A 27,931-nucleotide genomic window follows, 5' to 3' on the forward strand; every position below is an offset into this window, starting at 1 on the left:
TTTTCCTTAATTATCACCTTAGACTTCTCCAATTCACATATATTTAACTATATATATCCCACTTGGTTGATACACGACACTGACCTGATTCAAATTGCGATTGTATTTCTATTTTTAGTGCCGCCTTTATATACAGCAGGCATTAGTAAAGTGTCTGTGATCACCTGGCTACATGTGCATTGTTTGCTACTCACCGGCTGTGTTGTGTGCTAGCGCTGGTGTATGCAGTGCTCTCACTGTGCATTGGCATCCCAATTGAAGTTGTTTTTTGACACAAGCGTTTGAGTTGGTATTGATTTTTAAACAGGAAATAGAATCATTTGGAATTAAACTGTCGTTTGTTTTACAATTAATCCTGAAGGTTGGTCATGCATAAGTTAATAAGAAAATCTGTCATTTGTTATCTGTTTTGGGTAATAATATGTAATGTACATTCAGGATTTTTTTTCCTTTTCCTCAGACAGGTCAATTGTACAGATAAACACAGTGGCTGCTGATGTCCCTTATTGCAGGGAACAATCAGAAAAGCTATTGGCTTTCAAATGCCATTCACACTATTTAGTCCAAAACAGAACACAAATACCTGGTCAGTGTTTACAGATCTACAAATACACATCTCAACGGTAGACATTTTCTCTTTTTGCAATATAAATGCAATGGAAGTCTTAGATGTTCACTGTGAATTTCACTCATCTTCACTGAGGGAGGACTATTTAAAATTCAATCCCTTTCTGCACAGCCGAATCAAGTGTTTCATTGTATGTGTGTGTTTTTACCACAGGTGTTTGTCAAGAGCAGTTTTCTACTTAACCACACTGTTACACAAATGTGTGGTATTTGTCATATTTGCAAATTTGAAAAAATCTGTAGAATGCTGTAGGAATCCAGTTGGTAGCCTTGCCATATTATTACTGAAACTAAGTAGTTTCTTTGAGTTATCTAACTTTTTTTACAATCAACTGACATGTTCAGCCTGTATTCCATCAGGATTTGCTGTTACTAGATGTGTCTGACTATTTTACAACAACAAAGGAGCTCTTTAGTTGCACAAAGCGGCATTTTATCAGTGCTCTCGGGGCTAGTACAGACAGTATAAATTGTGTGTTTTTTGTGAAATCCATGGCGATGCTAAGAACAATTAAACTCCCAGTTTTCTGACTCTCATTTATTATTTGAATTTAGTATTTTCAAAATGTTTAATTTTTCGTCCATGGTATTTAATTTGAAGAAAAAGGAAATTTAAAATAATATAAAATGTAAGTATACTTGTACAAAAATAAGTAAAGGATCAGGTTGACTTTAAGGAATCCATAGCTCTACAAAGAGAAATAAGCTGCAGTTTCCTGATATATCAGTAAGAGGTTTGCTAAAGTGAAACCACATGAAATCCTACCTTCCCTCATAATGAACTCTTCTTCTTTCTGATATTTAAGAGTCATTCTTTGACATGGGATAATGTATCATGTTTCTGTAAATGGAAAACAAATTTATAATATTTATATTTTCCTCGAACACCACAGACACAAATGGAAATTGGGCTTCAAGGCATTCAAGACAGAAAACAGGAGACACTTCTTCACACAGAGAGGCGTCACAATCTGAACAAACTCCCCAGCGATGTGGCTGAAGCTGAAAATTTGGGAACATTCAAAAACAGACTGGATAGGATCCTTGATCACTTAGTTATTAATGGACACCAAACAAGCACGATGGGTCGAATGGCCTCCTATTATTTGTAAACTTCCTTATGTTCTTATGTTAAGAAAGTTTGGTTTCTGTGCATCTCACCAGGTTTGTGAATGGGATTCAAGTCCTTGTCAAAGCACTTAAGCCTTCTCTGCTCTTTGAGGTTACCCTGGGGAACGGAGTGCGAGGGAGAGAGAAAGAGAGAGAGAGGGATATATATATATATATATATATATATATATATATATATATATATATATATATATATATATATATATATTCCTGCATGGGAAAAAGAAAGAGAGACTTGGCTGCCTGGCCAAGTACTATGCCTTACAAGAAAAGTATTTCAGGACTCTTTATTAGACAATCCCTGTTCAATCCATGGCTAGCCAGTACCTTAATGACCCTGCATGGCTTCCAGGACATGATGGATTTGACCTGTGACTTGGCTTTGGTTTACAGAAGATCAGCACAGCTAGTCTTCTGATAGAGAACTTGTATAGTAAATATATATTGTATAGCATAGTAAACAGATTCTATGGTTTAACTGTGACTCCATAACAATATTGGCTGTGCTACCAATTTGCTAAGCGCGGTTATTGGAGCGTGCAATTAGGGAAATAAGCTTTCTGATATACTTTCTGTATCAGGACCCAGATCTGATTGGTCATACATGTGTTCAAGCCTGTATATTACATTTGTGTAAACTAAAAAGAATACCTGGGCACTTTATTCAAATTATCTAAGATTAAAAAAATGATTTTAAATAGAGCAAAGGTCTTACAATGTCAGTGGTCTGGGAGCTGCCTCTTACACTTCTGTCTCTTACACTAATCTTTCAGCAAAGCACAGTGAAGTTATGCTGTAGTGCCGAGGTGCAATGGCAACATCAATGTGAAACACAGCGTCTGAGAGAAACGCCGATATGGAATCATGTTCTGTCTGTGTCTATTGGTCAGGTGGATGGGGGTGGGGGAGAAGAGACTGCTCTGTCTTCATCTATTAACTACTTCCTCTCCAGTTTCCAGATTTGGATTATAATCAATCGTAAGATGAAGGACGCCTGCACCAGTCCCATTAACGTCGGAAGCAGAAGGTTTGAGCATCATGATTGCATGCACTACACGAGAGACGCAAACCCTCGATGTCCAATTACCATCTCTGGCCTCTTCAGCCTGGGTGGGTCTGTTTGTTCTAATTAAAAGTGGGATGAATAATGAATACCGTAGGGGAGGTGTTTCAGAAGCTCTCAGCCTTTAGAAGTATCTCGTGTCAGCTGTCTTCCTGGCCAGACACATTAGACCCACCGTCGCCAGAAGGTGGCTTTGGAGAATCTCCTATTCAGATCGGGCTCAGCTCCCCAACTGTTACCTTGTTTCTTTTGGCTGATTCTTTGCTCCCCCACAGAAGGACACAATAGCCGTCTACTGACAGACCAAACCTGGAACAGTGATACCTTGTTGAAGACCCACGTTCTAGCTCTGCCTGACGTCCTCTCAGAGCTCAGTGCTCACCCTGCTGGTTCGTTTGTGCAACTGCAGCAGCATTACACTGGTCTTGCCTTGTATGTCTTTTTTCTTTGACAGAAACAGGAGTTGAATTGGCATAACAATAACAAAACACAGACGAACAATCATTAATAAGATAGTAATTGGTGCTGGGCCTTTATGTCAACTCCACAGCACAATATTTCCTTATGCAAACTACAATTCAGACAAGTCCAACATACTTTAATTGATGACCTTGTTTACTACTGCAGATTTACATGCAAGCTTTAGTGAAATATCCTATATTGCTTCACAGTACCAAACATCAGCACTTCTTGTGTCTCTTTCACAGTGCACCCCTGTCCTTGTCTCCTATTTACAATTCTTTGCCACACAATTATACACTCTTTCCATCATGAATGGCTAAAGATGAATATTTCGTAGAGGACTTTGAGAGGCACAAATGTCTTAATCACAGTAATAATGAAAAGCAGCGAGGGCAGACGTCCTTGACATTAATTTAATTCTGCTCAAACTCCTTAAATAATAAAATAACTTATCAGAGGGGAAACTGGATTAAATCCGCAATGTCCAAAAAGTAGAATCTGAAATAATGAGAACGGAAAGGGATTAATAATCGTAGCTAACTTCCGTAGATAACAAGTTTCCAATCCCTAGCATAGTGTTGCGATGCCGTGAGTCAAACACTGAGATGAGACCAGGGGGGACGTTCCGGGGGGAAAGATTTGCACAGCAATGCCAAGGATATAACTGTTACAATACACACACAGACACACACACATCTACAATTCACTCTCAACGCCTAATGTGCTCCTAGCACAGGCTGCGAATAACTTGAGCTGTGAACGTCCGATTTCTGAGGAAGACCCTTTGTTGTATCTCTGTCTTTAACTGAGGAAGTCCACCCTCTGAGAATCGCCTTGTTAAACGTTATATTTTGCAATGCAGTGCCATGCCCCAGCTTCTTTCCCTCACACTGGCAGCAGGAATGAGCTGAGGGTCTGTATCCTGCTGCCAGTTCCTATAAAACATCAAGAGCCTCAAGAAAACCCACGGTCGGCCAGTCAGGTAGGCCGGTGTGCTCTGTCCTCCGAGAGCAGTACTGCCTGTCATTGTACTTTGATCCCCACTGCGGATTCCTCCACTTTCTCAGCTTTGATGTCTTGTGTTTTAAATTGAAGGACAAAAAGGGGGAAAAAACACATCAGACAATGACGCCACATTTATTATCAGGCCTCTAGCCCAGATGACAGTCACCTGTGACAAAGAGAGAGACTGCTTTAGCACTCTTCCACACTCCTTCACACCTGTCTGCCCATGGGGGCTGTAACTGTGGCTCCTGGGACTCAAATTTCAATTCACAGGCTTTTAACTTACCTACATCCCAGCTCGGGTGCCCCTCAAGGAGAGTGATGCCACAACCGTAAAGACGTCTCCCACCAGATGGACAGAGGAACTGGGCCCATGGTGCGGCTTTCCTGCCCTGTCCGAAAACGGATACATTTATGGCACCACTTTTTAAAGCACTCTTGCATTTTTTTCTCTACTTACTCCAGCCCCAGAAAAAAAACTCTATTTCCCCAACTTTTTAGGTGGAAATAGCTTTACTGCTGTGGAATACTTTGAAAATCCTCCATGTTGCATATTCTCTGTGCATGTTTTGCAGGGTCGCATACTCATTTTGTCCACAGATGATGACAATAATCTAAAGATGAAACAGCAAATGCGTGGAGAAATGATTGTAACAGCAGGGGTAAAGAGAATAATACAAGTATTTCATTATATAGGTAACTGCCCCCCAGGGAGAAGGGTCCAGGAAAAACACGTACAAGACAGGAAGATGACAACCTGACGAGACGAAAACACAGGAAAACAGATTTCTATTCGTTTTACAGCAACACTCTACAATAACAGGCACCAGTTCTTAATGAATTTCTTATCGAATTAATGTATGAATCCCAAAGGAATAACCTATGAATGCCTTAGCAGTGCAAGCAATTGGAATCTGATGATGATCAACAAAAATAAAAGAACACTATTTCCTGATTGTCACAGTGCGCAGAAGACATTTCTTCTTTATGTATGAAGCTCCCGTTGTGGTGTGTCAACGCACTGTGCTCCCAACAATGTTATTAAACACTGGCTATTAAAGACCACACAGATAACCAGTCTTTCGGCAGCAGAAGACTCTTTAGCACAGTTGTAAAGATGCTCTCCCTGGAGAAATGAGCAGCTGTTAATTGGCTTTCTGATCTACTGGCGCACTGCGCTTACCTCTGAAGAGAAGTGATGAACTTCTTTTTTCTCTTTCTTTCATTTTTTTAAAATTTTGCTTTTTGAAGAAGGTAGTTTTGATAGATTTGTTTTATTCATGGCCTGTGTGCCAGAGGTGTCATTTTAACCATATTTTATTAAAGGAAAAAACTAACTATTAACATGAAACACTACCTTGACTGACAAATATAAAAATAATTTAAAATTACTTTATAAATAAAAGGGGGACAGAACTTGATTGGAGAGTTTGGAGCACTAATATGAGATTTGATGGTCTATTCACAAACAGGCGACCCAGATTAAACTTTGTTCAGAATCCTTACCTGACCCAGGATGTCTGGGATATCTTGATTATATCTTATCCTTTATATGAATAGATAAGAAGCTCTGCTAGTGGGATTTGATGAGCCACATGGTAGTGTTCTTAAATGTTACGTAATACGTTTAAACCCCAGCTGAAGATAGTGATAGCCATATTTGTATATCCCTAACTAAGTCAAGATAATGTCAGAGTGTATAAAACAGGGGTACCTTAGAATTAACCATGATAAACAGTCCATGACAAGTATTTCAGCAGATTCAGATCTTACACATGAACTTTTTTGTAGAAATCCAAAAATGATTGGACTGGCAAAAACTATTCACTCTAGATTTCCCCCCTAGATTTGGAAGAGCATTGAAACCCCTCAGTTTAGGGGACCAGTTACACGCTGTATCGGGTTTGACTTCCATTAGAGCATGTGTCCAGTCCATGGACCATATACACTACACAAGCACTTTGGCATCATGTGTAAGCACAGAGGATTTATGCACAGCAGTCTTCCCCTACGGTCACATAAAAGTACATTCCTGACCGTTGGTTCAGAAATCCTTCAGCGTACTTGCTAAGCACCTCTTTTGTCTTTCGCAGTGAAGCTGGGGGTGATTAAATTCTGGATTAAAAGAACAGCCAGGCCCCTCTTATCTGTTTGAGGTGGAAATGGACAAAACCAGGGTAAAGACACTGGTTGCCATGACAATAATTATGATAAATTTGGGAGGGGAAGAGACAGGTAATTGGAAAAAGATTGATGGTGAACAAGAGAGTGAAAAAAGCCTGTCAAAGAGGGTCTCTGCGGGAATTACAATCATATAATGATAGGTCATGCTCTGTCTTCACAATAGATAACTGCTTTAAAAGCTACTTTAGATAAGGGAAAGCCCAGCACTGCAGACATTCCTGGTGTGTACGGGTGTCTACCTGGAGGAGCATGTACTCCGTGTCTGGGTAAGTGCGCTTAGATACACAGGTGAAAACTGGCCACAGAAGCAGTAAGTGATGTTGAAATCCCCAAAAATAAACCTCAATTCCAGCACTGATCAGTTCTCAACAATGTACATATACAAATAATGGTTAAAGCATTACAGTCAAGTCCTTTACATTCGAGGGCGGGTTTAATATCTCATGGAATTCACATCAACACCACGGACTTCCCCCTCTCTTCCTGACACAGTTATGACTTCATTACGCTGTGGCTCAACGGGAATATGCCTCCTTCTGTGCGCCCACTCCTCAGCCCGTTCTCTTCTCTCTGTGCCGCAGCATCAGGCTCAGCGCAGGGCTGCAGTGGTCCGGTGGAGAGAGAGAGAGAGAGAGAGAGAGAGAGAGAGAGAGGTAGGCTGTGGCTGAGAGGCAACTGAGAGGGTTTCTTTGTTTCACCTGCTCTGTGACAACATCTTGCTGTGTGCAGGTTATCGACAGGCTGCGGAGCATCTCGAGGCCCGGTGAACAATAGCAGTATTGAGCGTGCACCCAGCTCTACCTGTAGGGTGTGATTGTTATCACAAAGGCTGCAGAGAGGCCCCCGAGGCACGACTCCACAGCAGCCAACCAAGGATCCTCCTGCCGTCAGCTCGACTCGCCACAGAGTGAGTCAGTGCTCACCAGATAGGCAACAAAAAACTCAGAAGGGGAGAAGGGGAATAATCTCCCTCTTTTGTTTTGAAAACCAATGCTCTGAGTTTGTTTGTCGTTTTTATCCGGCGACTGTGGCCTGTTTTGCAAAATTAGCACCATAATTCCGTCTGAATCCCCTCCCCTCTGAGTGTTTAAGCCCTTGTCATGGCCACGTACAGGCCTGTGTGTGGAAGCCCCTGGCTGCCGTTGTAACAAACCAACCCTCGTGAATGAGAGCGAGAGAGAGTGCCAGCCCTGCCGAGGGAGGCCACATTCCAGCCCTGTCCCAGATGGAAATAAAGGCCTGTTTCTATACTGCTCCTCCTCTGTTCCAGGCTCTCCCCCAGGAAAGAGGCAGCACAAAAAAATAAATCTCCATCACATGTAATTAGGCAGTTTCATTGCTCAAGGCCCAGTGTTCATTATCAAAGACATTAGCAGCTCAGTGACACCAGCGCGGCCCCTGACCTGCCATTGTCCTTCCTCCGCTGGGACCTGCAGGCCTGGAGTGAAGCTGGACAGGACCTCAGAGTGCCAATTAACCCCCCCAAGCAGACGAGCCTCTGATAATGCCTCTAACGAGCTGCTGGCTGGCTGGCTAGCTGGCTGGTGTGGGAGCGGCAGGGGCTGGCTTTATAGAGCATGCAAGGTCAGGAAACAGCCTCCACCAAAAACCTCATGTTTCACTGTGGCCGCCATATTGCCTTCTGCTGCTCAGTACTTCAGTAGAGCTGTTCACTTCACCTCTGAAATCCCTCAAGCAAGTCTCCAAGCTTACTGTTATCAATACATCTTATATTTTTCCCCTTTAAAGGATTGTACATATATGACATATATAGAGAGATATAAAGAGAGAGAGAGAGAGGGAGAATGGATATAAAGCAACAACTTTGAAAGAGGCTCCACATACCACACACACTTTGTTGACAGTGTGCTCATAGCTAGTAGTTTACTTGAAAGCAAGTGTTTGTGTATTGGGTGGCCATACCTAGCAAAACATAACACATCAATCGCCAAGGTTCAATCCAATCTTTTGCTGTGGCGCCGTGCACTATTTTCATGATGTGTCGTTTCCTTCTTGCTTTTCTTCCCTCACAGTTGGTCGATAAGAAGTTAATTTGTGAAGGTGCCCTTGCCTCCTGTGAGGTGAAATTCTCTCTTTGTTCACACCTGAGGTGACAGAACCTCTTAGCTGCTCTTCACAGCTCCCTCCCCCTCTCTCTCGCTGAGCTCCCAGTGATGGGGGGGAAATAAGCTGCCCAGGAAAATAGTTTAAGTACGTGAGCTTCACAATCAGTCACACTATCACAATTTTGATACAAACAAGTAGGAAGAATTAACATTATTAATAACTCATTGCTCTTTGATGAAGTGTATAAGTAAGTATAAGCCTAATATGTGGTGTATATATATATATATGATATATTTGGTATACAGTGTAAAGGATGATATTGTCATGTTTATGTTGGCATTTTGTTTTTATTGAAACATTAAAAACAGTTTTATGTAAAACACATATAACTCCTGTCCCTGAATCGCCAAAGCTGAACTCAACAACAACATGTTCCACGACGAGCATTTGGACCATTGCTATCTACCGTTGATCCATTGTGAAGATTAAAGGCTTCTATTTGATAGCAAATTGTTAAAACTTTCATTGCAGAAATCACTCATGTCTGTCAAGAACAAGAGTGTGCTTGATTGGTAGGATGTCTCTAATGGTCTTAGGAGGTGATTTAACGCACAGCAGGCCTCCAAGCCTAATCAACCTCCCCTTAGTCCTTTTGTTTAAAGCCCCTGTGCGGAGTGCGAATGCTGCAGCCTCATGTTTAGTAACGAAGCCGTGTGTTGAAATGCGGCAGCCCGGCCCACTGAGATCACATGCAGACAGTGGCCCGCCGGGGGCTCGCGCGCTCCCTTCCTCTCCCCATCACCGGGCTGCGTATTGACACTCGGCAAACGGGCTTACTAGGCCAGACTGCAGTCTCCACGGAAAAGTGCCAACAACAACTTCAGTCAACAGGGAGCTTGCTCTACTGTAAATGATATCAAAATGGATGAGGGGACTTTTCAGTTTAAATATAGAAAGCTATTATGCCCCACATAACCTTGTCCTAAATCTTGTGTGTGCATTATGGTTTACTTTACAGCAAATTTGTTCAAAGTCACTGGTGTGCGATCGCTTTTGTGTGTGTGTGTGTGTGTGTGTGTGTAATATAGTGTTACTAAATCTATTCTTACTGTTTACAGTGTATTTAATTGACAGCAATGTGCTGCGACGGCAGATTTTCCAGCTTCACAGCATTTGGTGGCCTGTCACACCAAGCGTGTTTTGAGGATTGAAATGCCTACATTTCACGATACACTGACGGGCGGCTCATCCCCATAGAGCTGGTATTGTGGGGTTACACTTCCTGCAGAGTGACAGAAGGAGGGGTCAAAAGGCTTTACTTCAAAAGGAGCTCTCGGTCTCAAATGGGGTTTGGGGAGATAAGGAAAAGAGAGTCAATAAAACAAAGAAACAAACAAATAAATAAATATACACATATATAAATAAATATGATGGTATCTGTGATTAGCCGAGATGCTTGCATACTCAGTAAGACAGCAAGTCGGTATATCTGCCAAAGCACAAGGCAACAATGCAAATTCAGCCTTTTCACAGGGTAAGGCTGCTTTTATCTCAGTCCTGGCTGCTGCTTTTATTTCCATATTGATCCTATTTCCTTTTTTCTCCCCTAAGCCCTGGTTGTTAGTGAAGAAGCTGCCCTGCCACCCAGCCTACCGTCCGATCAGTCTGCCCTCCCGTCCTCTCTCTCTCTTCCCGCTCCCTCAACAACACACATCACAGGCCTACAAAGAGACAATCAGGAATCAAGGCCTCAACCGACACATTCAATCAGCAGCTAAATGCACAAACCCAGGGGCTGTCCGGTAGTAAAGAGAGCTTGATAAGAGTCTCTCTGCAGTCTGAAGACAAAACTGATTCACTGAACGCACTGGAAACACCCTCTGCTTCACCCACAAACCCTTCTCCTTTTGGTTTTAAACAGGAGGTCGGAGATGGGATAAAATAAAGTGAAGGAAGTTGGAACAGGATGTTGTTATTTATCTATTCATGCAGAACAGTGTGAATTAGACTAATCAAAATGGGACTGAGAACCCCATTTTAAAAGAGTGTTTAAAATATGGGTGTTTTTGTAGTACATTTACTGGCAAGTTTGGTAGATTGTTTTCTTGATCAAGGGCTTTACTTGGAGGTATTAGGTCTACATACTATATATAGCTGTGCATAGTTTTGCTGATAAAAATGCCTCCCTTTAAAAACTCTCCTGGTATTGTGTACTGCTGTCGATTTAAACAATGATGAGGTCATTTAGCTGCAGCCAAACTCACGGCTCCCCCAATAAAGCCAGGGCACATTTTGAAGAGCTCTCGAGTGTTTGCTCCCACTAGCCTTGCTGAGGAGGACAGAGGTGAAGCCGAAAGCTCAGGAGATGGGCCACTTCAGCAGGAATCAGATTATGTTGTTTAAGACCCGACTGATATGCGTGTGTGTGTTTATTTTGTGTGTGCATGTGTGACTGTGTGTGCTCTCTGTCGCACAACTCCTGACAGGGCTCCATAGTCACGCTAATCACAAGGTAGCAGATGTTTTCAACTTTCATTCCCCTGTAAAATGGACATATCTGAGAGTTTGACAATAGGCTAATCTTTCAATGTGTTTGCCTGTTTCTTCATGAACAAAACAGCAGGGATAACTGTAAAACTGCATGTAACTTTCAACCCAGTTTCCTAAGTGTTATAAACAAATGTCTACTCACAATCTAAACACACCGTAGTGAACCACAGTGAGCATGAACTCTTTCCTGAGACAGACCCACGTCACACGATAGCACTTTCATCCACAAGTCCGGGCAGGGCCTGGAGCACCGGCTTTGGTGAAATGATGAGACTCTGTACATAAATGGATCATCATGAGCTATGATTGTTATTCATTAACTCGGAGAGTGCCTTTGACTGAATTCCAAGGTGCTTTACATCATAGAATCAGACATAAATCAATTATCATAAATCATACGAAATTCATTTAGATCGCAGTTCAGCGTAACTATCCTGCCCGATCTTAATGGGATTCAGAAAGATAGCTTTCTGACAAACCTCTGAACCGGGTAATGTTTCCCTCTCCCCTCTCGGAGTGGGTAATGAGTTCCACCTCGGCGGGCTGTGCATTACGGGGGCTGTCGTCTGAGAGGCAGGCCGATATCCTGTGAGGGCCACGCCGCACTCCATCAATCTGCGGCCCTGAGCAATGGGCCTGTCTCTGTTTTTTATGCTGGCCTGTGGCTGTTTGTGCTGTGTTTAAGGCACCGGGGTGTAAAAGTAGAAAACCGCTGTGAAACAAAGGCTGCAAATCTATTGGAATGCAATTACAGCAGCTGTTTGCACCTAAGATGGTCCATCGCGTTGAACTCATCCTCAAGACCCACCACTTCATCTTAAACAAAGAGGAAAGCCCATGAACGCGGCTTACTGTAGCAGTGGCAGAACGATTTAAGGCTTACAGCTGAAGACATGACTCTCTATGACAGCTCCATGGAAGTGACAATACAGTTGATGCCTGAACAGCCATTTTGTAGACAGGAATTAAATACATCATGCTAATCCTGTGTTTTAATTGACATGCATATTGTGACAAACTTGCCTTTACATGAGAAAAGGAACCCGTGAATTGGGCCTATTACATTGCTTTTGTCCATTCTCTTTTGGTCAATTGTTTACCCACAAAGCAGGTACAAAGGGGAAAGTTTTGTTCTCCTAAAACGATATCTCCAATACCTTACATGTGGAGTTCGTACTTGGAATAAAATGGGTCGACATGTAATATGAGAGTCATACAGCTGCTTCTCTTGGGCTGGGATCAAAAAAGCAAAACGAAGTAACTGCATATCACTGAACGAGGGCCAAGAGGAGCTGGAGATGAAGAGAAGAAGAGAGGAAGAGAGGAAGGGAAGAGATGCAATCCATACTATCATGGGGTTGTGACCTGCATTATCCACTGCACTCTCACTAATGACTGATAACACAGCGAGGGCAAAGGTGTGTCAGCGCTCATCAGCACTTTTAATTAGAGCAGCAGCAGCACCATTTCCAACTCTCCGCAGAGGAAGGGGAGCCAAGAAACGGACTCCACTCTCCGACAAACACGGTTAATTAATCACTTTGCTCGGTGGGCGAGACCCTACTCTCGTATCCCGGGCTGAATACCCAGGCCCACCCCCTCCCCCCTGGCATGCACACCCACTGTATATCCACACGATCGCCACTCTGCTCTCTCACCAGTGTACGGGCAGAAGCTTTTCTCTGTGCTTTCTGACAGCTGGTTCCATTATGAAAGCCTGGGAAAGAGAGGCCTGGCTAACATCTCCACTGTCCAATCAGGCAGCGCTGGCAGAACCCAGTGTAAGCCATTGGAACATTAGCTTCTCATTTCCTGTTTCTGTGATGCGTTCCAAATGTTCCACACTCTGCTGGTTCTGTTACAGTGGATAAGAAAATCATTAGCACGCCATTAGTCTCTGTCGTGGTGGGGGGCAGGGCTGAGGGAGTGGGCAAAAGAGCAAGGGCTCAATTGCATTGGCCTCGGAAACAGTTATGCGATACACAACGCACTGCCCGTTTCACAATTACAGAGAGGGGGGGGGAGAAAACACTCAGTGAAGAAAACATGAGTCTTACTCAGTCACTAAGAGCAGCTGCAAGAGGTCCATGCTGTGCGATAAAGGGCCTCTATGGCTGTTTGTAATACACGTCTCCCTCTCACCCTGTCTCTTATTCTACAAGTCACTCTTGTCGGTGCTCTGTGTGGGCTGCAGGGAGCCGTGTGTCTGTCTGAAGCTAGTGTAATTTAGATGAGGCCAGATAAAGCACCGGCACGTCTGTTGCTCTGTAGTGGGGACAGTCTACGGGGAGCGAGGGAGCCCAGACACGGGAGATAAGGAGTCCCAGCAGTGGGAATTCCTCTTACTTTTTATCTCATTTTATGTTGGTCATGGAAGCTCATTACTTAATGTTTAAAAATTAGCAAACACTGGGACTGGCACCTGAGATGAGTCTGCGTTTTTTCTTAAACCACGTCTCACTTTTCTCTCTTTCCATCAGCTACTTCCCCTCTGTCTTGCTCTCTCTGTCCCTCAAACACATCTTCCTACAACTACCTAGTTTCAAAAGTAATTCCAATTGCCCTAAACTTCCAATTACTCAACTGTTGTTGAAATATTTAATGAGGGAAGTATTTAGAAAATAAAAACTGCTTAAAAACGTGTCCGGTTTGGTTTGGTAAACTGTCATTGCGACAGTAACACAGATATGTCAGTTTGCTCTCATGGTTGTATGCTTTTGTTTATTCATTTACCATATTTTTACATTTATGCAGTAATCTTTCTCATTCATAAAACAATGTAGCCTTTAAGTTTTAAAATGACTCCATTATGAGAACTTCAGTTGACATCAACAAGGAGTTAACAGTAGCTTTATTGTACAGGGGTGGGCATGACCGGAATGTGTCTAAGAACCTCCTGCATTCCTTCTAACCTTTGAGGCCCTGAAGTTCAAATCATTAAGGCAGGTGAAGCTGAGTGGCTTCAGGGGCCCCTCTGTTGATATCAGCACACATACATCCCCTCTTTTACCCTAACTCTTGGCTGGAGTATCACTCAAGCGTCCCCCTACCTGCCACAGTGTTGAATGAGCCTACACTGTGTTGCACTGATCTTGTTGGGGACTCAGTTCAGTTCAGACCAAAGTCTGGGCCTTGCGGCTGAAGGCCCACATTATACTGCAGTTGTTCCCATAGTCAATCACACCGGCCTGCAGCCTCGCAACACCGCCACACGGCCGACTCTCGGGAGCAAGGGGCTCAAGATGTCTGACCTCACTTCATTAGTAACCATAATAAGGCAGAGTTTGTCAGGTAATCCATTTTTAATTTTACACTCTTTCAATATTTAACACACACTCCGCTCTCTGGTGGCCTGACGTGAGGAGGCAAGAGTCTTGGCAGGAGCAAGTATTGATACAGCTCCTGTGCCGCACTGGCTAGGACTTGCAGTGACTGCAGACCACACCTGTTGACCTGCAATTGAGCACTGAGCAAACCGAGAGAGCAAGGACAGCCGTGCTCCAAACACATCCTAATTAACACTCCAAGAAAGAGTGTCGTTTATGTGCTGATGAGCTTTCGATACAAACCCCTGTGATTGCATAAATAATGTATTAACAAGTACAACCTCATTGTAGCTCTTCAAACTAACAGCAACATGAATTGCGTTTTATTGATGAATATTAATTTCCTTCTTTAAATCTCAGCTAAACCCTCATCGTATGGCACTTTCACTACATAAACCCACACCTACTGGTCAGGGTAGGTACTTCGACACTTCTTTCCAGTCAGTCTGCTCTGGAAGATTCTTGACTCTCATCATCGTGACCTGTATAAAACAGAAAGCAGAGTTTCACAAAACCAAAATGTTAAGCCACTTACCCTCTACATTTTACTGGAATATATTGTTGTTTTCTACACAGTAAACAAGCTTTGTGTTTCTAGGTACAAAACTCAGAGACCACAACAACACTGAAGCCCGCATATGTGACAAAGAGGGAGAAAAATGACAAGTTTTTGTTATAGGGGCCTTTCAAACAGCAATGTTTAATAATTAAAACAAAAGAAGAAGCCTGGGATGAATCACACAAACCACGACAACACTATACAGCTGTGTGATGAGAGAAGAGGACCCCTCTCTGTTTTTTTCTTTTTTTAAACCTAAACAAAGTGCCAGACTGAGAAATGGAGAATAGCTGGAAAAACAAACAGGAGGCAGGCACCCAGAGGACAGTCCTCGTGGACAGAGGCGAGTGGGAGGCCACGGCAGAACAGCTTGACTATGACAGGCTACACTCATATAAGGAACTATCTCAGTGGATCACAGAAAAGCAGGAAAGCAAGTCTGGGGAAAAGAAGGAGGGAAACAGACAGTTCCATGTGGAGATGTGCACTATTCAACTTTCTCTGCATTAAAAGTCAATTTAAACACTAGCATTGTATCTCATATGTATGGAAGTCACTGAAGTCACTGTGGTAAATCAATAAATAGTTGGAATACATTGAAGTAAAATTGTACTTAAAAACAACAACATACTTACAGTTAGAAAAGGAGTGGGGAAACAGTCCCAAGTCTAGAGATTTTTGACAGAATTTAGCCACAATTTTGCAAAACCAAATGGCCCTGCTGTTAAGGAAACAGGGACTGTATTCAAAGCTAGGGATCAACCCAGGTCTGAGAGGATGGGCACTAGGAGGAGGTCACCCTGTTGTGTAGTACGTACCCAGCCACAGTCTCTAAGGACTCGTCTCAAGCACTATTAAAAAGCACTAAATAGACCCAATATTTTTTAACGCAAGGTATTTAAAAAAAATCCTTCCAGCACCCTAACTTATAATAAAAAAAATGCTTGAGAAGCAGTGTTTCAGATAAAGCATGATTACTGAAAAGATTTAAATTAGTGCCACTTCTGTAACTCACTAAGGCAGTCACTGTTAACGCATTAGGAGACTAGCCATGTGGAATGTGCAAAAATGACACTAGAGAGAGAGAGAGAGAGAGAGAGAGAGAGAGGGAGAGGGAGAGGAAGAGAGGCAGAATGCAGGGACAATTAGCTATCTGGAGCAGCAGCAGCACTGCGTTTTCAATGCTAGCTGTTTGGTAAAACAATAGTGAAAAGCGGTGCAACTCGCTAAAATAAGGAACAAGGCTGCCTCACTTTCCTTCCTCTCCTCCTCTTCCTTTTTATTTCTTTTGAACAGCCTCCACTGCCGTCCGACACATGTGCCCAGATTCCTTTTGAGTAAATCAGACAAACCCCAAAGAGTTTGTCTGTAGCGCTTGGGAGAAAAAAAAGAAAAAGAAGAAAAAAAGTTACTGAGGTTTTTTTTATGCAGACGTACTTGAAAGAGATAATTATTTCCTCCACTGTCAATTAACAAGCGACTCAGACAATTACACACAAAGCAGGCTCTTTCTCACACAGTGACTCACATCCTCGGCCTGGAGAAAAGCTCACAGCACAAACTGCACAACGCTGCGTACCGCGGTTCAAACGACCCATTCCAATGGAAGGTCGTGGCTTGGATCATTTTCTAAATATTAAAAAAGTACCTGGTTCTGTTCTGTGATGTTACACAAAACGTTCTCTTCCATTTTATTTGATTCCTCATTCAGCTCTTAACTCTGTTGTTGGTATTGGGACCCCTGGGGCACCGCAATGACTTAGATTCATATACAGCTCCAACATAAATACTTCAGAGACATGTCAGAATTCACACAGCCTTTCATAAAACAGCTATTGCACAACAGGGTTTTCTTATACTACTCTTCCCAAGTAATCACAGCCCAATAAACAAAACAACAAATGAGCAATTAATTGATGTAAAGGTAGACATGAGTCACAGAATTCCAAATACATTGTTTCTGTAAGGTTACACACAAAAGATTGCTACACAGTACAAGGGCAGTGTTAACAGAGAAATCACCCAAGGACAATGGTAATAGATTTGCACTCTGTAAACTATGCCTGCAATTTCCAACTGTCAAGATGGCCACTGAATTAGGCAGCGCCACATTTCCCCTTTGTGTGCAAATGGGCTTACACGTGAGTACATATAAGTAACCCAGGAGTACTTCAGGCCTCTACAAAGGGGTGTTATTTAAGGAAAAAGCGGCCAAGTCAACCGAATAGCTTACAGAGCTGTTGCTAAAGGTCTTTTCTAAAAGAACCGTGCTGCCAAAAATAGTTCCCTTGCAGGTTTGCCTGTACATGCTAGATCATGTATTAAAGTCTGTAGGAGGACAGACACATTGAATGTGTGCATTGTTCTTCCAACTCCAACGCTTTCCTGCAGAGAGCTATAGCATCGTGAAGGACCACTCTGACTTCTCCTGGACTTATGGTCTGTATGTTAGTGCACTCTATGGAGGAAGACCTAAGAAAGGGAGCTTTTTGGCCCTGCCCTCTGAGACACGCCAGCACTACAAGGGGATAAGTGCCAGAGATCTTTGAAGATCTAGATCTGCCCAGTCAGGTTTTTCATGGTATTGGCAGTTGTCACCAACATATTATTATTATCATATGCAGGGAAGGTCGGTAGGGTCAATACAAAGTTTTTGTGAAGATAGGGGTGATGCTAGCCTTCATGAGATAAGAGGGGTATCAGCCAGAGAGGAACTGAATAGAGAGGAAATGAAAGGGAGCAAAGCAGGGATAACAGACTGCAAAGCTGTAGCGCGGCTTGCAAGAATATTACTTAAAAACCAAGCCCTCAGTGTTTGATATTCACTAATGACTGGTCTTTGCACGGAGATGCTTACAAAATGAGACCAAAGAGAGGCAAGTCTCTAATTCCCTTATCTTGCATTAAAAAGATACATATTTAATGTAGTATTCAATCCGCGTGGTTCTCATATTATAACGTTAAGGAAAAACTGTTTTCTACCATGGCCTCTGCTGCCCATTCAAAATCCTAAAATGGAGTATGTCATACAAAATTTGATATAAAAAAGAGATGAATATTTTCCTTTCAGCCACAGCATGATGCAAACAAAAATCCCTTAGACCTCAGGAGAAAAGCTAACCACTATCTGACACTGTGTGTATCATTCTACTTCATCAGATCTCTCAGGGGTGGGAAGAGAAGGATAAACATCAAGTGAGAACAGGACTCTGGGGGAAGAGGTGAACCAAGCTGACAGGAGTCCCTCAGGTCACCAGCAGCACACACCAAACTCCCAGCCCTACCGCTTCGGCCAGCACGGCGCCATGCAGGCAAATGGCTCAGTGTGAGGTTAGATTAGTAGAATTTAAATGTAAAAGTGGCCTGAGCTCACCATAACCCAAGGACACACTCAAACTAATCTCATTTAGCTCTGTAGCTTGTTTCCCCTTCATTTATTGCTATCTTGCCTCTTCTGCTTTTGTCACTACACTGTTTCCATGCTTTTCTGTTGCTGCCACAGTTTTTTTAAAAAGCTGTCTCATTAGACTCGCCCCCCTTCCTCCACATATCTGGACTATTTCCCCAAATTACTTTCTATTTCCTCAAGACCCTGACAGCCTCTCTCTCCATTTCCCTCCCCGTGCTTGCAAGGTGCTGTTCTTTGCAGCCTCTCCGATAACCTTTTCTTGAGGGCCATCTGGATGACTACATACCCCCAAGACCCTGGCGCCCTGACTCACCTTTCCCTCTCTCTCTCTCCCTCCGGCTTTCACTCCCTCCGTCCCTCTTTCCCTGTACCGTATCTCCCAGCCTCACCCTCACCCTTCCTGCCCATGTTCCCCTGCCTGCCGCCTCTCCTGCCTTCCCTCCACTCAAGGGTGAGTCCCCCTCAGCACTCCCGCTGTTGCCGAGATATTAAAACAAATCAGCCGTGAAATAAGCTCCTTCCTCTGTCCTTAATCTAGCTGTCGGAACTCATTCCTGTCTACGTCAGGTACTCCTGCCTAATGGAACTCCTTTCTCCTACGAGCAACAACCCTCCTCCCCACATGCAGACACAGCGCCACCCCTCCCCCAACACCGTTGTCACAGCTAGAGTTTAAACAACACAGTCTATCCCTAGGGTTAATGAATACCTACAAGTTTGACTACAATGACTTACAATGTATAGGGCAAGGGAAACTTCTGGTATTGTTTCCTGTCAAACCCCAGCACTAAGGACCTGCTTACCGGACTGCTGCTGTATTGTAAAGAGCGCAAAGCATTGAAAACCTCCCTAACTATACACATACCTCAGAAGTCACGGAGAGTCATAAACTCATACTACCATTTGCATTAAACTAGAGCACCAGTTGATATTTATCCGCTCAGCTGTAGGGTGATGAGAGGCTCATTTTTGGATAACTGGGCTTCTTTTATTATCCAGAGTCCCTCAGGTAATGTGCTACACAGCAGCAACATTAAACAAGTGGTACGCACCGTCCTTAGGCCTGATTTTGAACCATTTGCTCCATTCGCTTTTGTTAGGAATAACACCAGAATGAGGAAGCTGAAAACAACCAGACATAGTGGGCTCACCACTTCCAACACCTCGCCTAAAGATTGATTTATATACACTGGATATTATATTCGTATAGTTATTATTTTCTCCTTCGGAAGCACTCAGTTTGCATGTATTAGTACCTCATGCACCTTCATAATGAATGTAATAAGCACCGACCCTGCTTTGGGTAGAACAACGCGCAGGAGACCATGACATACTGAAAACTTAATCACAGGAGTGCTTTTGATATTTGGGTGGCATCCAAATTCCCAGTCTGACACATTAGCACAAATGAGCCTGAATCACATGGAAGGGCCATGTATAGTCCCCACTTGGCTCACAGAAGACCCCGGTACAAGTGGCTGTAACACAATACAATGCAGCGCTCATTCTTCTGGGCTTTATATTGTACTTCCAAAAATCCTCCCTGGGCATTTAACAAACCTCTTAAACACCTTCAATGACGCGCCATTGTTACACCACTGACATTATAATTCTTTAAGACATCCGTCAAACTGGGGAAGAATACACACGCCTCAAGGTAGGATTTAAAACGCTGTAAAAGACTCAGCAGGGAATAGCACCAACGCTGGGCAAAGCAAAAAGTCCTCTTTCACCCCTAGTGGGATTCCCTCCCAGGGCAGGTCCAGCCAGTTGGACAAAGTGAAGTATTAAAACTGGGGCCCAGGTGATTTAGTCATAGATGAGCCAAGCACGGTACAAAGGATGGTAAACTGTGGCAAAATGGCAGGGATACCTTGCCAATGTCCATGGTAAACTATCGCCAGAGAGGAAACAACAGTATATAGATGTGTGCCTGTGCCCGAGAGAAAATACGTCTGGAGAGGCGAGAGAGTTTGTCAGAGAGGGCTGGTGAGTGAACCAGGAAAAAAGTCAGCAGTAAGGAGTTGGTAACGGGGCACAGTGAAACAAACTAACTAAACAAACAAACAAACAAACAACAAAACCAGAATGCCAGCCTCTCCACTCTCCCCTCCCCTGAGTCTGCAGCCGGAGATGATACGCACATCAAAAGAGGGGGAGCGGGGCTAAGGGACCCAGTGGAGGCGCGCGGCTCAGCCTTTTCAAGCCAGCCCTGGAGACCTGTGAGCGGGAGATGAAAAGAGAGAGTGAGAGAAAAAAGCGGGTGTACGCAGAGAGAGAGAGGGAGGGAGTGAGAGGAGCAGGAGGGGGAACAGAGGCAGGCCTATTACCACCACAACAGCACATTCCTCCTTGAGCCCCCCATCTCTGTTCAATTAAACTCCGCTGCTGTTTGTTCACGTTTGATTTTTTTAAAACAAAAGAGAAAGCTCTTACTCACAGCAGAGGAGGGGAAGTCAGCCCTGCCGAGGATTGAAACCTAAACTGAAGCTTCACACTGTTCCTTAAAAACCAACACACCGTTTTTTAAATGTTGTTTTTTGCAAGTTTGCTTCCATAGAGTCATGCAACTGTAGCATTTTTGGTAAAGTAAGGGAAAGGAAGAACAAACAGAAGCAATGCAGTACTAACAGTAACAGTAAAACTACCCTGCAAAGAGGAAAGTCCTGTTTGCCCTGAATGGCAAAGACAGCAGTTAATTGCAATGAATAGGTCTACATTGTTTTTACATCACCATAATGGTACTATAACTTATCTCCAGACACAGACATACAGTGCTTTAGAAGCAATTTCAACCCTGCTAAGCTTTAAAAGCAGATATCTGCTATTTTATCGAATTACGACTATTTCTGGACATTCACATTCAACGTTTTATCACACTTTTCCTAAAGAGCTGCTATTCTTTCACTGTACATCTGCTTTACATATTTATAATGGATCAAAGATCACATTATTATTCTACAAATCAGGTTTAATGCATTCACACAACTGTGTAGATTTCCACTACATGAAAAGAAAATGTGGAGCATTATTAGCATTGCTATCCTATTCATGCGTCTCTAGACAAATTTTGTCATCCCACTCTGCAATTCTGATTGCTCCCACTCCCAGGATGCCTTACATTCTCCAGAGCATCGGGGGCCAGAACAATAGCCCAAGCATGCCTGTTTGCATGATATCATTATTAATCTGAAAACGCCACAATAACCTTGGATTAATACATCTGCGCATTGAGAAGGGGGTTGGTTTTATAAATGAAGAGATAGGATCAAAACAGAAAGAAGTGCTTTTGCAGAACAAATCGCTTTTCTATGACATCTGGGAGCGTATTATCCATCTTGCAGCGCATTGGAGAGAAGGGTGGGGAGGGGGAGAAGTTTTTGGGGCGGGGTGGGGGCGCTCAGTTCAGCTTGTAGTGTAGTCACCGAACATGTCTTTATTCAGGAAGTGTGTGAGTATACACGGTGTAGCTCAACTGTGTCTGCACTCAGGCACTGTCAGTGTTTTTAATTTTGTATATATATACATTACCCATAAACTTCCTGTAATTAAATTAATTATAAAATGTAATTGTAAGACAGAAAAGGCACATCTTTACCTCTCTCACTGTAGGGTGTGATTTTCACTTGTCCTTGCAGTTTCAACTGTAGACATTTAAACAAGACATGACATTTAAAAAATCATAAGATTCCAGGCATACAAAACTACTGAAAAATGCAAAGCATACAGTTTAAATAATAACTTTACCTGCTTCTCAGACCCAAGTCTATGTCCTTAGTCTCTAGCTACAATGCAACATTATGAGCCCTGTTGTATAATCTTCACCAACTATACGAGTCTTACGAGTAAATTGCTCTGAACTGATTTGTTGTTGGTGTTTTTTTTAAGATTTTGAAAAGGGAGCTAATTGCATTCATTATGGGCAGCAGAAAAGAGCCTTCTTCTGAAACACTAGCAGTCTTTTTATGATAAAGTCCTCCGTGACATAAATAAACGCACACAATACATACAATTAATAGAGGTTTAACTGCACTAGGACTAATTTCTGGTTCTTTTTCTGTTTCTATTTCTGACAAGAGAACTTTCTGGCAATTACCATTCTGTTACCATGGTTATTACAGATAATTCCAGGTTATTTATGCCTAAAGTGCCAATCACGCTAAAGCCTTACCCATTCATTATCTTAGCCAGGTTATTTTCTCGAACGGCAAGTGATTTATCTTGCATGATTGTAATCACAAATTGGATCCAGTAGTTCATCACGAAATTGAATTGTCACATTGGGAGCACAAGCACTATATCAAGCCCACTGGCTTACACTGTTTGCACAATAAAATTGTCATTATGAGCCATTTCGCAGGTTCTATCAATGTAAAAGTGGCTTGTTTGTCATAGCCTGCAGACTGGGTTTAGGTAGTAGATAGTGCCAAATGGCAATTTATTGCAGTACATATTGGAACTGTAAGGACATTTGTGGTCTCCTTGGTAACCAAATCCTCATATTGACTTTTGCAGTAGTATTTCCTATAGTCCAAACTGTTATCCACACTATTTGTTTCCCCCAAAAGGAGTAAATATTGTTTTTAATAGCTATCTGAACGTCTTGGATTACACAGTGTTCCTGAAATGTGGTCTTCTGTCAATAACAGGTGGATAAGGTCACTTTTGTAATCAAGGTTTTAAGCATTCCCTGCAATGGCTGTTTAATGGAGAGGCTTATTTTCATGTTTCATCTGTTTGCCGACTTCTATAGGCGATTATTTGTGACCGCTGAATCGGTCCTAACAGTTACTGACACTGCACCAGCACAGCAGGCTGTCTCCGAGCCGCTCGCATTTGTTTAGACTCTCAAGGAGAGGCGCAGTAATCACCACGGTGGAGGAGGTAAAGAGAGCTGGAGAATGCTGGCAGTCGGGATTCCTATTATGGCACCATTCCTGCTGGTATCTTCAGCACACTGAGATAGCAGGGAAATTCAGCTGACCCTGTGAAGGGGCTCAGCTATTGGTGGCTGGAATCCACACTTCTGGACTCACTCTGGCTTGGGAACTTTACTCAATGGAAAGAGATAAGTGTAACGTTTACAAACTCAAAGGTCTCCCATGGATACCCCCATGCTGCTGGTTTGCCTCTGTGTTGTTGACATGTGAGTTTAATCATCCATTCTGGGGAAGGTACAATTTGGCAGTAAAAGATTAGCTGTTGGAAAGCTTAAAGATAAGGTTTTGGGACTAACCCCACCAGACCACGTGGGTAGATTTCTATATACACTTTATTACCAAAGTCTTGAGCGAACAGCTTTGAAATGTGCCCTTCCACCTGCGGCTCAGTTTCTAGTGCAGCGAGAGACATTGGGATCTGCCGTCTCTGGCTGATATAGTCTTGCAGTTCATCCCACAGGTGTTCTGTAGGGACTGAGATGAGGCCTATGGACCAGGGATGATTTCTATGCTATTCCCTTTAACGCTCATAGTTTTGTGACACAGTGTATTAAAAAGTTGGTAGAGGTATTGTCATTCACCATAACATGCAGTACATTTCTTCTGGAATAATCTTTTACTAGGGGTGGAAACCTTGTTCCATTATTTGTTATAATTATGTGTAAGCGGCACATATGGAGAAAAAACTAATACAAAAATGACTTTAATGGTGTACCACTGTCTGTATCTGAAAGTGGTAATGTTGGCCCAAGTCCCACTTTGTTTCCTGGATTCTGACATTATGTGTTGCAAGCTTATTCTTTCTAATTTAAACTGACATCCTTGGTTGAAGCTTTTAAAATGTCCTCGTAGATAGGCCCTGCAAATTGATTCTTAAAATGTTTACTTTTTCTGTGCTATTAATTAACTCATAAATTAGGGTATGCGGGCTTTTAAGATCCTTAGAGGTGTTTTGGAAATTAGGTGGTTAATTAACTTATTGCGCTGCTGGCTGTGTGCCATGGATTAGAAAGTAATAACCATAGGAGAAAAAAGTCTTGTATTTTCAGTCATGTGGCTTCAAAATCATACCACGGTACCAAGAGGTTCTCTGGAGTTATTATTTGTAATAAATATAATACACTGAACATTATTGATTCTTTATCAAGCCTGGCTATTGACCGCATTGGGGATTGAGGGACTGAGTTTCAGCCACACAGCAGGTACTATAGAGCCCAGCTTCTGTTAAGTCACTGTTTCCCCAGCGGTTACCTTTAATCACATCTTCAATGACCCCTCGGTTTCCAAGAGGCACATTTATTTTTAATCTCGGAAAAGGTGCTTTAACTTTCAACTGTCCCCCCCAACTCTGTTCTCTCCAGGTCAGAGGAACCATCTGACCTGACATTATCTGCACCATTTACGATTGTGTGTGCTTAAGTAAAAACCCCATTTAGTTTAGTTTTGTTTTGGTTCCTGATGTGCTCCCAGATTAAGTATGTTTTGTGGTTGTTTGCCCTGGACCAGTCCACATGGTGGCAGCCCCTTTAACCCCGTGGATTAGTCTAATCATCCTTCGCAGATTGGTTCTTAACACCACAGCAGGACAGGCTCACCACTGGATCATCCCAGATTGGATTTGCTCAATCTGGAGGGAGCGCAGCTGTTTCCCTGACTGTACTAAGTGGATGATTTGGTATTTCTGTCATTGATTAATATAAATTTTGCTATACAGTTTCAAAATAAATAAAACGATAGAATATAAGAAGAGTTAAGTATGGCCGTTATCATAAACAGTGATACATGTTATTACATATACATTATGTTGCCAAAAGGTGAGATACAGAAGAGCTACCACAATGTATATATCAGTAGGACCACCCCTGGCTTGAAAGGTCACTGTATTACTTTTGACAGATGCCATTGCTGTTGCAGTTTTTAGTGCAGCTGGAGACGTTTGTAAACATAATATTGATTATCTGATTGGCTTCATTGGTAAATGAAGCGTTGGCATCATTATAGAAGAGGATTCACTCAATGATCCGCTAGAGCTGCCATAGAATAACCTTATGATGCACAGCCAGCTTCAGTCAAGTCAAGCATTTTAGGGATGTCCCTCCACATTCTTTAGAATAGTCACAGAGGCAAAGCTGGCCTGTTATAGTCACCCAAGCCACAACACCAGATACCCCCTTCCCTCGCTCTCCCCACGCTTCTCAAAAGGGAGAAACACAGTCTTCCCCTCCTCTCCCAGCTTGAGAAACACTGACGCATCACATCTCCTTCTCACTAGATTAGTTCTTCAAGGGTAGCCTGGAAGCCGAAGTGTGTATGATTAACACAGCATCGCTAGAAGTAATCATCTTAGATTAGCATAGTGGAGCTGCACCCAGAGTGTCAATGAGAGGCGGAGCAGTGTACGGCGTGCAAGACGGCCCCACCAGGTCTCCTCCACGGCCTGTCAGCCCCCCAATCCGGGAGTATCTGTCAGGGCAGGGGGCTGGGAATGTCTCTCCTGGGGCAAAGGCTGATATTAATGACCCTTTTCCAGCCCCCACTACCATCAGCACTTCCCCCAGAGCCCGAGGAAGTATGCCTGCACGCTGGAGATAAGAGGGCCAGAGCAGAGAGCTTCCTGTAGCCCGGCACGCTGCAACGGACTGGAAAGGTCACAGATAATTCCTGCTGCCATAATGACCAGTGGGGCTCAGTAGAAGGGGGCGGGGTAACTGTCACGTCAAACACTGGGGAACTCTGGGAAGACGCACTAAGACGGACAATGGAGGGGCTGGCTGCGTCCACATTTCAGCCCGTTGGATTCACGCAGCTTGAACATAACAGTGTCAAAATGAAGGAAGCAGGAATGTGATTAAGGGGTGTGTTATTATTGCTGTATTTACAAAGCCTGGCAACTGATACTGGGTCTGTATGACTTCAAAGTTATTGTGAAATTACAACAGAGGAACCATGTCTTGCTCTGTTGCACGAGATAAGAAAGAGAGATCATAAAAATAGTATTGTGGAGTAAGGGTTTGAACTCTTTGTAACTGACTCAGCCGTTACCCCCTTGAGTAAAGTCCAATACCCCAGATCAGTCCGGTAAAAGAGCACCTAAATAAATGGGTTTTGATGTCACTCGCATAAAAGTATCGGCCAAATAAACTAATAATAATGCAACTAATTTGCATTACATCACATGATGTTCAGTCACTTTCCCACTAGCAATGTTTGATAAATGTTAAAAACGTAAACTCCTTCGCTTTTTAACAGTTCTTTTTGAATTGTTCATCGATATACAACAGCAACAAGATGGCAGAGAGGGCAGCCATGGTTTGTGGAGAGTAGGTCACATGGCACCCAGACCAAACCAATCAATTCACAAGCAGCATCTGGTCAGCAATCATGCGAGATAAGGCAGTGCCATACACAGGAAGTGAAGGAAACAGGCAGAAGACGTGGAGACACACATCCTTATCAGGCACAGCACAGGACACTGCAGCCGGGGTTTAAAAGACTGTTATAATACTTACTCAATCACACAGCGAGGTTTTCAATGTCTGGCCCCAGGAACTCTGTCTGTTGTGTTAGCGTCGGTGTGTTACATGCCATTCAAGTACAACAGCAAACTATCAACATGTCCATTTGAAATTGGCAGCTGAAAAGCAAGACAAAAGTGAGTTGAGTATGTTGTGAGTCATTTTAAAAGAAAAGAACATGAAATGATCTTAGAGTTTTACACTTTTGTGTCTGGTTTCCATACTCGTCTCGCTCCCCCTGGCGTGGGTGAGTCAAACTATTGCTTCTTACACGTCACTGTTAAAAAAAAATCAGTCTTCTCTCTCTACATCTCACTGTCACTCTCTATCACTATCTATCATCACTGCTTTGCCATGCATCAGTACAAAAAAAAAAAAAAGATTATGAAGACAGATTTTTTTTTCTGCAGACGCATCACAAAAAGGGATTTGCAAGAGTAAATTAACAAGAGCCCTTGATATGCAGATCTGTGCCTATTAATCAAAGAAATGAGATTAGAATTCTGAATTGAGACGGAGAAAGGGTCCATTATCTTCAGTGAGTGTCATGTTTAATAACGTGGAACGGCTCCGTAATTCACTTCTATCACAGGCGAGGGACTGACACGGGCTCTTCGCAGGCCTGGTCGTCAGGGAAAGGTTATTTTAAGCGTTAGGTGACCCTGGGGGGGAAGGGGAGGGTGATAACACTCACCAGAATTGAAAAGAGAAAAAGAGAAACACAGCCGGGACAAAACACCTTTCTAAATTTAAAGAGAGCAAGAGCCCGCGCTGCCCAGGTGCTCGGCCCTTTGATGTCCGTGCTGAAGTGTTTTATCATGTAGTCTGGCTCATAAATAATCATTTACCAACTGGGATATTTACCCACCCGGTTGGTGCTTTTCGCTCTTCACACGCAGCTCCGCCATCCGATGGCCTCACCGAGATCCAGCGGCTCGAGAAGATGCGTGTGGGGACACCCTTACGTGAGAAAAAGAAGAAAGAGAAAGAGAGTGCGAGAGAAAAGACAAGAGAGTGAGAGAGCTACTATATGTAGTTCACCCTGTAAACAGAGCAATGGGCTCGGATATAGCCAGCTGCCTCTGAAGACAAC

At 43.1% G+C, this 27,931-nt stretch overlaps 1 long non-coding RNA gene across 1 annotated transcript; it reads right to left on the reverse strand.

The window, feature by feature from the left end:
• Positions 1–5,667: 5,667 nt before the first annotated feature.
• On the reverse strand, positions 5,668–27,905 carry LOC136714736 (uncharacterized). The gene is made up of 5 exons (XR_010805048.1): positions 27,707–27,905; positions 26,833–26,957; positions 16,228–16,348; positions 14,823–14,897; positions 5,668–7,072 (listed from the first exon to the last, which is right to left on the reverse strand). It is a non-coding gene; the product is annotated as an uncharacterized LOC136714736 (long non-coding RNA).
• Between the last annotated feature and the right edge of the window lie 26 nt (positions 27,906–27,931).

The sequence above is a fragment of the Amia ocellicauda genome, chromosome 19 (assembly GCF_036373705.1).
Source record: "Amia ocellicauda isolate fAmiCal2 chromosome 19, fAmiCal2.hap1, whole genome shotgun sequence".
Classification (NCBI taxonomy): domain Eukaryota; kingdom Metazoa; phylum Chordata; class Actinopteri; order Amiiformes; family Amiidae; genus Amia; species Amia ocellicauda.